The sequence below is a fragment of the Oncorhynchus keta genome, unplaced genomic scaffold, assembly GCF_023373465.1.
Source record: "Oncorhynchus keta strain PuntledgeMale-10-30-2019 unplaced genomic scaffold, Oket_V2 Un_contig_8529_pilon_pilon, whole genome shotgun sequence".
Taxonomy (NCBI): domain Eukaryota; kingdom Metazoa; phylum Chordata; class Actinopteri; order Salmoniformes; family Salmonidae; genus Oncorhynchus; species Oncorhynchus keta.
The window spans coordinates 27673-42500 of NW_026290103.1; positions in this window are offsets into that span (position 1 = coordinate 27673).

The following is a 14828-nucleotide window of genomic DNA, read 5'->3' on the forward strand; positions in this document are numbered from 1 at the left end:
AAAATGCACCTCCCATCCCTAAAATGCACCTCCCATCCCCAAAATGCCCCTCCCATCCCCTAAAAATGCACCTCCCTCCCATGCACCCCCTAAAATGCACCCCCATCCCCTAAAATGCATCCCCATCCCCTAAAATGCCCCTCCCTAAAATCCCCTAAAATGCACCTCCCATCCCTAAAATGCCCCCCATCCCTAAAAATGCCCCTCCCATCCCTAAAATGCACCTCCCATCCCCTAAAATGCCCCCCATCCCTAAAATGCCCCTCCCATCCCTAAAATGCACCCCCATCCCCTAAAATGCCCCCATCCCCTAAAATGCACCCCCATCCCCTAAAATGCACCTCCCATCCCCTAAAATGCCCTCCATCCCCTAAAATGCATCTCCCATCCCCTAAAATGCACCTCCCATCCCCTAAAATGCCCCTCCCATCCCCTAAAATGCCCCTCCCATCCCCTAAAATTCCCCTCCCATCCCCTAAAATGCACCCCCCATCCCCTAAAATGCACCCCCATCCCCCTAAAATGCACCTCCCATCCCCTAAAATGCCCCTCCCATCCCCTAAAATGCACCCCCATCCCCTAAAATGCCCCTCCCATCCCCTAAAATGCCCCTCCCATCCCCTAAAATGCACCTCCCATCCCCTAAAATGCACCTCCCATCCCCTAAAATGCCCCTCCCATCCCCTAAAATGCCCCTCCCATCCCCTAAAATGCCCCTCCCATCCCCTAAAATGCACCTCCCATCCCCTAAAATGCACCCCCATCCCCTAAAATGCCCCTCATCCCCTAAAATGCCCCTCCCATCCCCTAAAATGCACCTCCCATCCCCAAAATGCACCTCCCATCCCCAAAATGCACCTCCCATCCCCTAAAATGCCCCTCCCATCCCCTAAAATGCACCTCCCATTCCTCCCCCTGTAATGCACCGCACATTCCCCATAATTTACTGTATGTATACTATATACTGTAATACCATAATGTATTTATACTTAATGTTCTACATAATACATGTTGGGGCTCCATTTAAGATATATGCATCAAAGACTCCCATGACCATGTACAGTTGACGTCTGAAGTTTAGATACACCTGAACCTCCCCCATAATGCAGCTCACCTCCCATCCCCATAATGCACCTCCCATCATCCTCATAATGCACCTCACCTCCCACCCCCATAATGCAGCTCACCTCCCCATACTTAGCCAAATACATTTAAACTCAGTTTTCACAATTCCTGACATTTAATCACGGTAAAAATTCCCTGTCTTAGGTCAGTTAGGATCACCACTTTATTTTAATAATGTGAAATGTCAGAATTATTGTAGAGATAATTATTTCTTTCAGCTTTTATTTCTTTCATCACATTCACAGTGGGTCAGAAGTTTACATAACGTCAAGTAGTGTTTCGTAACATTGCCTTTAAATTGTTTAACTTGGGTCAAATGTTTCAGGTAGCCTTCCCTACTTTCCACAATAAGTTGGGTGAATTTTTGCCCATTCCTCCTGACAGAGCGGGTGTAAGTGAGTCAGGTTTGTAGGCCTCCTTGCTCGCACAGGCTTTTTCAGTTCAGCCCATACATTTTCAATAGGATTGTGGTCAGGGCTTTGTGATGGCCACTCCAATAGCTTGACTTTGTTGTCCTTAAGGCATTTTGCCACAGCTTTGGAAGTATGCTTGGGGTCATTGTCCATTTGGAAGACCAAGCTTTAACTTCCTGACTGATGTCTTGAGATGTTGCTTCAATATACCCACATAATTTTCCTTCCTCATGATGCCATCTATTTTGTGAAGTGCACCAGTCCCTCCTGCAGCAAAGTGTAACGGATGTGAAACGCTAGCTTAGTTAGCGGTGGTGCGCGCTAAATAGTGTTTCAATCGGTGACGTCACTTGCTCTGAGATCTTGAAGTAGTAGTTCCCCTTGCTCTGCAACGGCCGCAGCTTTTGTGGAGTGATGGGTAATGATGCTTCCTGGGTGACTGTTGTTGATGTGTGCAGAGGGTCCCTGGTTCGCGCCCGAGTATGGGCGAGGGGACGGTCTATAGTTATACTGTTACATTGGTGCCGTGACCCGGATCACTGGTTGCTGCGGAAACGGAGGAGGTCAAAAGGGGGGTGAGTGTAAAGGATGTGAAACGCTAGCTTAGTTAGCGGTGGTGTGTGCTAAATAGTGTTTCAAGCGTCCCCCTTTTTCCTCCAAACACAACAATGGTCATTATGGCCAAACAGTTCTATTGTTGTTTTATCAGACCAGAGGACATTTCTCCAAAAATAATAATATAATAATAATAATAAAAGTACGATGTTTGTCCCCATGTGCAGTTGCAAACTGTAGTCTGGCTTTTTTATGGCGGTTTTGGAGCAGTGGCTTCTTCCTTGCTGAGTGGCCTTTCAGATTATGTCGATATAAGGACTCGTTTTACTGTGGATATTGATACTTTTGTACCTGTTTCCTCCAGCATCTTCACAAGGTCCTTTGCTGTTGTTCTGGGATTGATTTGCACGTTTCACACCAAAGTACGTTCATCTCTAGGAGACAGAACGCGCCTCCTTTCTGAGCGGTATGGCGACTGCGTGGTCCCAGGGTGTTTATACTTGCATACTAGTGTTTGTACAGATGAATGTGGTACCTTCAGGCATTTGGAAATTGCTCCCAAGGATGAACCAGACTTGTGGAGGTCAACAATTTGTTTTCTGAGTTCTTGGCTGATGTCTTTTGATTTTCCCATGATGTCAAGCAAACAGGCACTGAGTTTGAAGGTGGGCCTTGAAATATATCCACAGGTACACCTCCAATTGACTCAAATTATGTCAATTAGCCTATAAGAAGCTTCTAAAGCCATGACATCATTTTCTGGAATTTTCCAAGCTGTTTAAAGGCACAGTCAACTTAGTGTATGTAAACTTCTGACCCCACTGGAATTGTGATAGTGAATTATAAGTGAAATAATCTGTAAACAATTGTTGGTAAAATTACTTGTGTCATGCACAAAGTAGATGTCCTACCCGAATTGCCAAAACTGTAGTTTGTTATCAAGACATTTGTGGAGTGGTTGAAAAACGAGTTTTAATGACTCCAACCTAAGTGTATGTTAACTTCCGACTTCAACTGTACATGCAATCTGTTTTGCTCTATGACGCTCACAAGCCAGGCAAGAGAAGATGGAAGGTACATAGACCCCAGGAAATCCCAGGACATAGTGTCTATAATACTGTAAGGGGTTCTACATAGACCCCAGGATATCCCAGGACATAGTGTCTATAATACTGTAAGGGGTTCTACATAGACCCCAGGATATCCCAGGACATAGTGTAATAAGCTCACATAGTTACTGTCAGAAACTCCCCACAGTTGTCACTGGGTAGTTGGATATTTATTTCCCACTGAGCAAACTATTTCTGTACTTACAGGATTCTTATACATTCATTTTTTATCCGATTTTTGCTTGGCGGCCCTTATTTGTCAATAAAACTCATGAATGCAACTGTTTATGTCAATTATTTATGTTTTGTGTTCGACTTGTAGCCCTGATTGTCCTGATAAGAAAATTGTAAAACACTTAATTGTGAAGCTAAATATAAGGGCTGGACATGGAGATAAATAAAAGTAGTGAAAATAAAACAATTCTGCAGAGGTCCTCGGGCCTCTACATAATTAAGAATCTGAATCAATATTATACATATGAACCGCACAGTTTCCAGTTATGTTGACAACAGTGTGTCTTCAGTTATGTTGACAACAGTGTCTTCAGTTATGTTGACAACAGTGTGTCTTCAGTTATGTTGACAACAGTGTCTTCAGTTATGTTGACAACAGTGTGTCTTCAGTTATGTTGACAACAGTGTGTCTTCAGTTATGTTGACAACAGTGTGTCTTCAGTTATGTTGACAACAGTGTGTTTTCAGTTATGTTGACAACAGTGTCTTCAGTTATGTTGACAACAGTGTGTCTTCAGTTATGTTGACAACAGTGTGTCTTCAGTTATGTTGACAACAGTGTGTCTTCAGTTATGTTGACAACAGTGTGTCTTCAGTTATGTTGACAACAGTGTCTTCAGTTATGTTGACAACAGTGTCTTCAGTTATGTTGACAACAGTGTCTTCAGTTATGTTGACAACAGTGTCTTCAGTTATGTTGACAACAGTGTGTTTTCAGTTATGTTGACAACAGTGTCTTCAGTTATGTTGACAACAGTGTCTTCAGTTATGTTGACAACAGTGTGTCTTCAGTTATGTTGACAACAGTGTGTTTTCAGTTATGTTGACAACAGTGTCTTCAGTTATGTTGACAACAGTGTGTTTTCAGTTATGTTGACAACAGTGTGTCTTCAGTTATGTTGACAACAGTGTCTTCAGTTATGTTGACAACAGTGTGTCTTCAGTTATGTTGACAACAGTGTCTTCAGTTATGTTGACAACAGTGTGTCTTCAGTTATGTTGACAACAGTGTGTCTTCAGTTATGTTGACAACAGTGTGTCTTCAGTTATGTTGACAACAGTGTCTTCAGTTATGTTGACAACAGTGTGTTTTGGATCTGTGTATAAAATAATATGTATATTTATTGTACATTAAATATACAGGTAGAAACCTACAGTCTGCACTACTCACTCTCAGTCTGTCTGCCTGTTTGTCTGTCAGTATGGCTGGCAATCTGTCTGTCTATCTGTCAGTCTGTATGGCTGGCTGTCTGTCTATCTGTCAGTCTATCGCTCTGTCAGTCTGTATGGCTGTCTGTTTATCTGTCAGTCTGTATGGCTGGCTGGCTGTCTATATCTCTGTCAGTCTGTATGGCTGGCTGGCTGTCTATCTCTGTCCGTCTGTTTGTCTGTCTGGCATTCTGTCTGTGTCTGGTTGGCTTTCTGGCTGTCTGTTTGTCTATCTGTCTGTCTGTTTGTCTGGCTGTCTGTCTCTGTCTGTCTGGCTGTCTGTCAGTCATTCTGTATGTCTATCTCTCTGTCAGTCTGTTTGGCTCTCTGGCTGTCTGTCTATCTCTTTGTCTGTCTGTTTATCTGGCTGGCCGTTTGACTTTCTGTCTATCTCTCTGTCTGTCTGTGTCTGTCTGTCTGTCTGACTTTCAATCTATCTGACTTTCTGTCTGTCTGTCAGTATCTTTGTCTGGTTGGCTGTCTGGCTTTCTGTCTGGCTGTCTTTCTGTCAGTATGTTTGTCTGGCTGGGTGTCTGGCTGTCTGTCTATCTCTCTCTTACTGGTTGGTAGGTGATCAATACTTATGTCATGCAATAAAATGCAAATTAATTGCTTAAAAAAATCATACAATGTGATTTTCTGGATTTTAGATTCCGTCTCTCCCAGTTGAAGTGTACCTATGATAAAAATTACAGACCTCTACATGCTTTGTAAGTAGGAAAACCTGCAAAATTGGCATCAAATACTTGTTATCCCCACTGTATATGTTGAAGAGGGTGGGGCTTAAGCTGCATCCCTGTCTCACCCCACGAGAAGAAATGTGTGTTTTTGCCTAACACTTGTTTTTGCGTATATGGATTTTATAATGTTGTGTGTTATGCCCCCAACACCACTTTCCATCAATTTGTATAGCAGACCCTCATGCCAAATTGAGTCCAGCTTTTTGAAATCAACGAAGCATGAGAAGACTTTGCCTTTGTTTTGGTTGTTTGGTTGTCATTAGGGTGTGCAGGGTGAATACGTGGTCTGTCGTACGGTAATTTGGTAAAAAGCCTATTTGACATTTGCTCAGTACATTGTTTTCACTGAGGACATGTACGAGTCTGCTGTTAATGATAATGCAGAGGATTTTCCCAAGGTTGTTGTTGACGCATATCCCACGGGAGATATTGGGGTCAAAGTTGTCTCCCCTTTTGTGGATTGGGGTGATCAGTCCTTGGTTCCAAATATTGGGGAAGATGCCAGAGCTGAGGATGATGTTAAAGAGTTTAAGTGTAGCCAATTGGAATTTGTCGTCTGTATATTTGATCATTTCATTGAGGATACCATCAACACCACAGACCTTTTTTGGTTGGAGGGTTTTTATTTTGTCCTGTAGTTCATTCAATGTAATTGAGAATTCAGTGAGTTCTGGAATCCAGTTTGTTCTGGAATCCAGTGGGTCTGGTCGTCTTTAATAGTTGATTCTATTCTCTCTCTGTCCTGTAGTTCATTCAATGTAATTGGAGAATTCAGTGGGTTCTGGTCGTCTTTAATAGTTGATTCTAAGATTTGTATTTGATCATGTATATGTTTTTGCTGGTTGTTCTTTGTTATAGAGCCAATAAGATTGGAGAAGTGGTTTATCCATACATCTCCATTTTGGATAGATAATTCTTCGTGTTGTTGTTTGTTTAGTGTTTTCCAATTTTCCCAGAAGTGGTTAGAGTCTATGGATTCTTCAATTGCATTGAGCTGATTTCTGACGTGCTGTTCCTTCTTTTTCCGTAGTGTATTTCTGTATTGTTTTAGTGATTCACCATAGTGAAGGCGTAGACTCAGGTTTTCCGGGTCTCTATGTTTTTGGTTGGACAGGTTTATCAATTTCTTTCTTAGGTTTTTGCATTCTTCATCCAACCATTTGTCATTGTTGTTTATTTTCTTCGGTTTTCTATTTGAGATTTGTTGATTTGATAGGGAAGCTGAAAGGTCAAATATACTGTTAAGGTTTTCTACTGCCTAGTTTACACCTTCACAATTACAGTGGAACATTTTGTCCAGGAAATTGTCTAAAAGGGATTGAATTTGTTATTGCCTAATTGTTTTTTGGTAGGTTTCAAACTGCATTCCTTCCATCTATAGCATTTCTTATTGTTACTCAGTTCCTTTGGCTTTGATGCCTCATGATTGAGTATTGCTCTGTTCGAGTAGACTGTGATTTTGCTGTGGTCTGATAGGGGTGTCAGTGGGCTGACTGTGAACACGCTGAGAGACTGGGTTGAAGTCAGTGATAAAGTAGTCTACAGTACTACTGCCAAGACATGAGCTATAGGTGTACTTACCATAGGAGTTCCCTCGAAGCCTATCTTTGACTATGTACATACCCAGCGTGCGACAGAGCTGCAGGAGTTGTGACCAGTTTTTTGTTGGTTATGTTGTCATAGTTGTGCCTAGGGCGGCATATGGGGGAGGGAATGCTGTCACCTCCAGGCAGGTGTTTGTCCGCCTGTGTGCTGAGGGTGTCAGGTTCTTGTCCGGTTCTGGCATTTAGGTCGTTACAGACTAGTACATGTCCCTGGGCCTGAAATGATTGATTTCCTCCTCCAGTATGGAGAAGCTGTCTTCATTAAAGTTTGGGGATTCTAGTGGGGGGGATATAGGTAGCACACAGGAGGACATTTTTTCTCTGTTAAGATGAGTTAGGTCTGCTCTATACCAAATTAGCATACCCCCTGAGTCCCTTCCTGTTTCACACCTGGTAGTGTGGTGGATGGGACTACCAGCTCTCTGTAACCTAGGGGGAAACCAGTGGGTCCATCTCCCTATACCACCCACCTGGTAGTGTGGTAGATGGGACTACCAGCTCTCTGTAACCTAGGGGAAACCAGTGGGTCCATCTCCTCTATACCACCCACCTGGTAGTGTGGTGGATGGGACTACCAGCTCTCTGTAACCTAGAGGGCAACCAGTGGGTCCATCTCCTCTATACCACCCAACTGGTAGTGTGGTGGATGGGACTACCAGCTCTCTGTAACCTAGAGGGCAACCAGTGGGTCCATCTCCTCTATACCATGTTTCACACCTGGTAGTGTGGTGGATGGACTACCAGCTCTCTGTAACCTAGGGGGAAACCAGTGGGTTCGTCTCCTCTATACCAGGTTTCTTGTAGGATGACAATGTCTGTATTTCTTCGAAGTCCAGGTTCCTGCTCTTTAGGCCAAAGGCAGATGACCTCAGGCCTTGGAAATTCCAGGATGAGATAGTGAAGGCTTTGTGTTCCATAAAGTGTCCAATGTTGTTGGTTGTGTGGTTTGGCCTCAGACCAGTAAGTTTGAGCAGAGCATCTGGTACATTCCATGTGTGGGTGTGGGTTGGGCCTGTTTGCTTGCTTACGGCCTGGGCGTATGTGTGACTTCCATGTTGAGGCCCTTTTTGCTGGGGAGGGGTGCATGGGGTGGTCAGGAGGGGCATAGGTCTGATCTGAGGGGGCATACATGGGGTGTGGGCATGGTTGACTTGGGGGATTGTTGATTGTTTGGGGTGGGGGTGTGTATGTGGCTGGTGGTGTTGTGGTCTAGATGTGAGTCCTCTCGGCATGGGTCCTCTATGTGTAGGTCCAGGGGGAGGTCCCGCAGGTCTGGGAGAGTGTCTCGCTGTTCTGGGCGGGGTGTTTATTGATCTGTTTCTCCTGTGTGAAGTGTAGGGGCTGCGTTTGAGAGCGATGTCCTTTAGAGTCCGGGCGAAGGTGGGCACTGCTGCCTTGTAGAGGTGGACCTGGTCATAAAGGCTGTTCAAGTTCAGGGTGGAGTGGTGGGCCAGGAAAACATTTGGTTTTCACAGGAAATTCTTGCATTTACCTGTTGTATGGTAGCAGGGTGGAAGTCTTTTCGTGGTAGCAGGGTGGAGATAGCCACTTGTGCATTGGGGAAAGTAGAAGAAGCTTTTTCAGTCACTCCCTTCAGTGCTGTGGCCACCCTTTCCTGCTGTGTTCTCAGGTGGTTTGTGCCTGTGTGTATTATTATGAGGCTGGGTGAAGCTAGTTGGTCCTCAGACAGAAGGAGGGCTATCATGGTGGGCTTGGGGTTCTTCATTTGTCTGTTCTGCTGTGATGTCAACGCTGTGGTCAGGATCTGGTAGTCTGCAGCAGTCTGATCCTCTCCTCTAGTGCTCTGTTCTTCTCCTGCTCCTGCTCTTTCTCCTGTTGAAGTTGTCTCACCACTGTCCAGAGTGCAGATATGTCTCTCTCCATCTCCAGCATTCTGAGTCTGGTTAAGGGGCTGTTGTTGTGCTGGACTGTTGTCTGGGTCTGTGCTGACTGAAGTGTAATCACCTGCTGTTCCAGCTCCACCTGCCTTACCTCCAGCTGGGTGAATTTATCCTTCATTTCAATGAGGGAGTAGTAATCTGTGCTGGGAGGTTGACTCTCCGCTGGGGTTGCTCGTCTGTGGGGTTACATAATGAAGAAGTCTGGTCTGACCCGCTCGGGGTGGGGGTATCTTTATCAAGGGAGAGCTTCTCCTGCTGGGCTGATTCTTTAGTTTGGTGAAAGTCCAGCTGAAACAGTTTGGGGTTACCCTGTACCATTACTGTTCCGGACTTATAGAGATTTATATTAGCTGACTCAGGGTCCTCGTTGTCAAGTATTCTGAGTTTCCACCCCTCATTAAACCCCCCTCTCTTAACAAAGGGGTAGTGTGCTAATATAGCACTGTGCCATGCCAGGTTTGTGTGGAAGATAAGGTTGCTGATGTTCCCATTTTTGTAATAGTCAGCAAAAAGTGTCTCTTGATTTTCCATAAGGAGCTTCATTTTGTAATCTTTTCTTGCCTTATCATTCTTTACATGCAAAGGGTACTGTATTTTAATGACCTCTGAACAGCGGGAGGGAGCTTCTAAGGCCTCTCCATTTGTTTGACTCTCCTGCCATTGGCTAATGGGCTTTGACAACTCTCACTTGACACGTCAGTGCTAATTGAAGCTGTATCAAGCTTGGCAGAATTATGTTAGAATTCAGTCCTTATAAAGTAATGTTGTGTATTTTTCTTCTTGGCTTTTGGAAATAAGATATAGTTTCAGACTAAGCATTACTCACTCAGTTCCAGGTTGGATGGTGTTTTCAGGTGTCTGTTGTTTTCCAGAGAATTTTCTGTATAGAGTAATAAATCTTGGTAGTTGTGAACCTTCCAGGTGATTCCGTAACTCCGTCCAAAATCAGGTTGTAGGTTTTAAGTTTTGATTTGAAGTAGGGGTTATGTTGTAGAGGGTAGAATTCAATATGTGTACCTGACAAAAAATCCAAGTTTATCTAACTCCTAATCTATCTTTTTTTCAAGAAAATGCTAAAAAATGCAGGAGCTCATCACGTCTGTTTATCTCTCTCTCTCTCTCTGTCTCTGTCAGTCAGTCAATCAATCAGTCAGTCTCTCTCTCTTTCTCTCTCTCTCTGTCTCTCTGTCAGTCAGTCAGTCAGTCAGTCTCTCTCTCTCTCTCTCTCTCTCTCTCTCTCTCTCTCTCTCTCTCTCTCTCTCTCTCTCTCTCTCTCTCTCTGTCAGTCAGTCTCTCTCTCCCTTTCAGTCAGTCAGTCTCTCTCTCTCTCTGTGTCTCTGTCTCTGTCTCTCTCTCTCTCTCTCTCTCTCTCTCTCTCTCTGTCCGTCTGTCTCTCTCTCTCTCTCTCTCTCTCTCTCTCTCTCTCTCTCTCTGTCAGTCAGTCTCTCTCTCCCTTTCAGTCAGTCAGTCAGTCTCTCTCTCTCTCTCTGTGTCTCTGTCTCTGTCTCTCTCTCTCTCTCTCTCTCTCTCTCTCTCTCTCTCTCTCTCTCTCTCTCAATTCAATTCAATTCAAGGGGCTTTATTGGCATGGGAAACATGTGTTATTGCCAAAGCAAGTGAGGTAGATAAAAGAAAGAATTGGTTTTGGGGGTGACTAGAGAGATATACCTGCTGGAGCGTGTGCTACAGGTGGGAGATGCTATGGTGACCAGCGAGCTAAGATAAGGGGGGACTTTACCTAGCAGGGTCTTGTAGATGACATGGAGCCAGTGGGTTTGGCGACGAGTATGAAGCGAGGGCCAGCCAACGAGAGCGTACAGGTCGCAATGGTGGGTAGTATATGGGGCTTTGGTGACAAAACGGATTGCACTGTGATAGACTGCATCCAATTTGTTGAGTAGGGTATTGGAGGCTATTTTGTAAATGACATCGCCAAAGTCGAGGATTGGTAGGATGATCAGTTTTACAAGGGTATGTTTGGCAGCATGAGTGAAGGATGCTTTGTTGCGAAATAGGAAGCCAATTCTAGATTTAACTTTGGATTGGAGATGTTTGATATGGGTCTGGAAGGAGAGTTTACAGTCTAACCAGACACCTAAGCATTTGTAGTTGTCCACGTATTCTAAGTCAGAGCCGTCCAGAGTAGTGATGTTGGACAGGCGGGTAGGTGCAGGTAGCGATCGGTTGAAGAGCATGCATTTAGTTTTACTTGTATTTAGGAGCAATTGGAGGCCACGGAAGGAGAGTTGTATGGCATTGAAGCTTGCCTGGAGGGTTGTTAACACAGTGTCCAAAGAAGGGCCGTAAGTATACAGAATGGTGTCGTCTGCATAGAGGTGGATCAGGGACTCACCAGCAGCAAGAGTGACCTCATTGATGTATACAGAGAAGAGAGTCGGTCCAAGAATTGAACCCTGTGGCACCCCCATAGAGACTGCCAGAGGTCTGGACAGCAGACCCTCCGATTTGACACACTGAACTCTATCAGAGAAGTAGTTGGTGAACCAGGCGAGGCAATCATTTGAGAAACCAAGGCTGTCGAGTCTGCCAATGAGGATGTGGTGGTTGACAGAGTCGAAAGCCTTGGCCAGATCAATGAATACGGCTGCACAGTAATGTTTCTTATCGATGGCGGTTAAGATATCGTTTAGGACCTTGAGCGTGGCTGAGGTGCACCCACGACCAGCTCTGAAACCAGATTGAATAGCAGAGAAGGTATGGTGAGATTCGAAATGGTCGGTAATCTGTTTGTTGACTTGGCTTTCGAAGACCTTAGAAAGGCATGGTAGGATAGATATAGGTCTGTAGCAGTTTGGGTCAGAGTGTCCCCCTTTGAAGAGGGGATGACCGCAGCTGCTTTCCAATCTTTGGGAATCTCAGACGACACGAAAGAGAGGTTGAACAGGCTAGTAATAGGGGTGGCAACAATTTCGGCAGATAATTTTAGAAAGAATGGGTCCAGATTGTCTAGCCCGGCTGATTTGTAGGGGTCCAGATTTTTCAGCTCTTTCAGAACATCAGCTGAATGGATTTGGGAGAAGGAGAAATGGGGAAGGCTTGGGCGAGTTGCTGTTGGGGGTGCAGTGCTGTTGACCGGGGTAGGAGTAGCCAGGTGGAAAGCATGGCCAGCCGTAGAAAAATGCTTATTGAAATTCTCAATTATGGTGGATTTATCAGTGGTGACAGTGTTTCCTATCTTCAGTGCAGTGGGCAGCTGGGAGGAGGTGTTCTTATTCTCCATGGACTTTACAGTGTCCCAGAACTTTTTTGAGTTAGTGTTGCAGGAAGCAAATTTCTGCTTGAAAAAGCTAGCCTTGGCTTTTCTAACTTCCTGTGTATATTGGTTTCTAGCTTCCCTGAACAGCTGCATATCACGGGGGCTATTCGATGCTAATGCAGAACGCCATAGGATGTTTTTGTGTTGGTTAAGGGCAGTCAGGTCTGGGGAGAACCACGGGCTATATCTGTTCCTGGTTCTAAATTTCTTGAATGGGGCATGTTTATTTAAGATGGTTAGGAAGGCATTTTTAAAACATATCCAGGCATCCTCTACTGACGGGATGAGATCAATATCCTTCCAGGATACCCCGGCCAGGTCGATTAGAAAGGCCTGCTCGCTGAAGTGTTTCAGGGAGCGTTTTACAGTGATGAGTGGAGGTCGTTTGACCGCTGACCCGCTACGGATGCAGGCAATGAGGCAGTGATCGCTGAGATCTTGGTTGAAGACAGCAGAGGTGTATTTAGAGGGGAAGTTGGTTAGGATGATATCTATGAGGGTGCCCGTGTTTAAGGCTTTGGGGGGGGGTACCTGGTAGGTTCATTGATAATTTGTGTGAGATTGAGGGCATCAAGTTTAGATTGTAGGATGGCTGGGGTGTTAAGCATGTTCCAGTTTAGGTCGCCTAGCAGCACGAGCTCTGAAGATAGATGGGGGGCAATCAGTTCACATATGGTGTCCAGAGCACAGCTGGGGGCAGAGGGTGGTCTATAGCAGGCGGCAACGGTGAGAGACTTGTTTTTAGAGGTGGATTTTTAAAAGTAGAAGTTCAAATTGTTTGGGTACAGACCTGGATAGTAGGACAGAACTCTGCAGGCTATCTTTGCAGTAGATTGCAACACCGCCCCCTTTGGCAGTTCTATCTTGTCTGAAAATGTTGTAATTTGGAATTAAAATTTCAGAATTTTTGGTGGTCTTCCTAAGCCAGGATTCAGACACAGCTAGAACATCCAGGTTGGCAGAGTGTGCTAAAGCAGTGAATAGAACAAACTTAGGGAGGAGGCTTCCAATGTTAACATGCATGAAACCAAGGCTATTACGGTTACAGAAGTCGTCAAAAGAGAGCGCCTGGGGAATAGGAGTGGAGCTAGGCACTGCAGGGCCTGGATTCACCTCTACATCGCCAGAGAAACATAGAAGGCTAAAAGCAATAAGAATTGGTCGTCTAGAACGTCTAGAACAGAGAGTAAAAGGAGGTTTCTGGGGGCGATAAAATAGCATCAAGGTATAATGTACAGACAAAGGTATAGTAGGATATGAAATACAGTGGAGGTAAACCTAGGTATTGAGTGATGATGAGAGATATATTGTCTCTAGAAACATAATTGAAATCAGGAGATGTCATTGCATGTGTGGGTGGTGGAACTAATAAATTGGATAAGGTATAGTGAGTAGGACTAGAGGCTTTACAGTGAAATAAGCCAATAAACACTAACCAGAACAGCAATGGACAAGACATATTGACATTAAGGAGAGGCATCCTTAGTCTGGTGATCAAAAGAGTCCAGTGAGTGGAGTGGTTGGTTTGGGGGTCACGGCGATTTAGACAGCTAGCCAGGACATCGGTAGCAAGCTAGCATAGGATGGAGGTCTGTTGTTAGCCACCTCTTGCTTTCCGTCAGTAGATTAGTGGGGTTCCGTGTGGTAGAGGGGATTAATCCAAATCACACAACAACAAAAATAAAATAAAAACGATATATATATATATATATATACAGTGTTGTAACAATGTACAAATGGTTAAAGAACACAAGGGAAAATAAATAAGCATAAATATGGGTTGTATTGACAATGGTGTTTGTTCTTCACTGGTTGCCCTTTTCTTGTGGCAACAGGTCACAATTCTTGCTGCTGTGATGTCACACTGGAATTTCACCCAGTAGATATGGGAGTTTATCAAAATTGGATTTGTTTTCGAATTCTTGTGCTCTGACCTGACATCCATTCCCTGCCGGATCGTTAGCCATGAACAGTATGTTGTGCCATAGTATCAGCCTCAAGTTGGATAGAATTTGTTTTGTTGTTTTTTTACGCATTGCTTGTCTTAAACTTACCTCCGTTTGTTCTGTCTTCAGTTACTCACCCGGATCATTTACCCCATTCCCGCCTGGTCGTCGGAGGATTCCGCTACCCCATTGGATCCACCTATTTACTCCCATCAACTCAGCACCGCTGCCCGCTACGCCACCTGGATATATCTACCCATTCACATTCACTTGTAAATAAATACTCACCTTCTTCCTACTCTCCTTGTCCTGGTCTGCTTCTGGGTTCGATTTTGAAAGATCGTGACAGTTTGGTTGTCAATTAGGGTGTGCAGGGTGAATACATGGTCTGTTGTACGGTAATTTGGTAAAAAGCCTATTTGACATTTGCTCAGTACATTGTTTTCATTGAGGAAATGTACGAGTTTGTTGTTAATGAGGATTTTCCCAAGGTTACTGTTCTCTCTCTCTCTCTCTCTCTCTCTCTCTCTCTCTTTGTCAGTCTGTCTCTCTCTCTCTCTCTCTCTCTCTCTCTGTGTCTCTCTCTGTCTCTCTCTCTGTCTCTCTCTCTCTCTCTGTCTCTCTCTCTGTCTCTCTCTCTCTGTCTCTCTCTCTGTGTCTGTCTCTCTGTGTCTCTCTCTCTGTGTCTCTCTCTGTCTCTCTCTCTCTCTCTGTC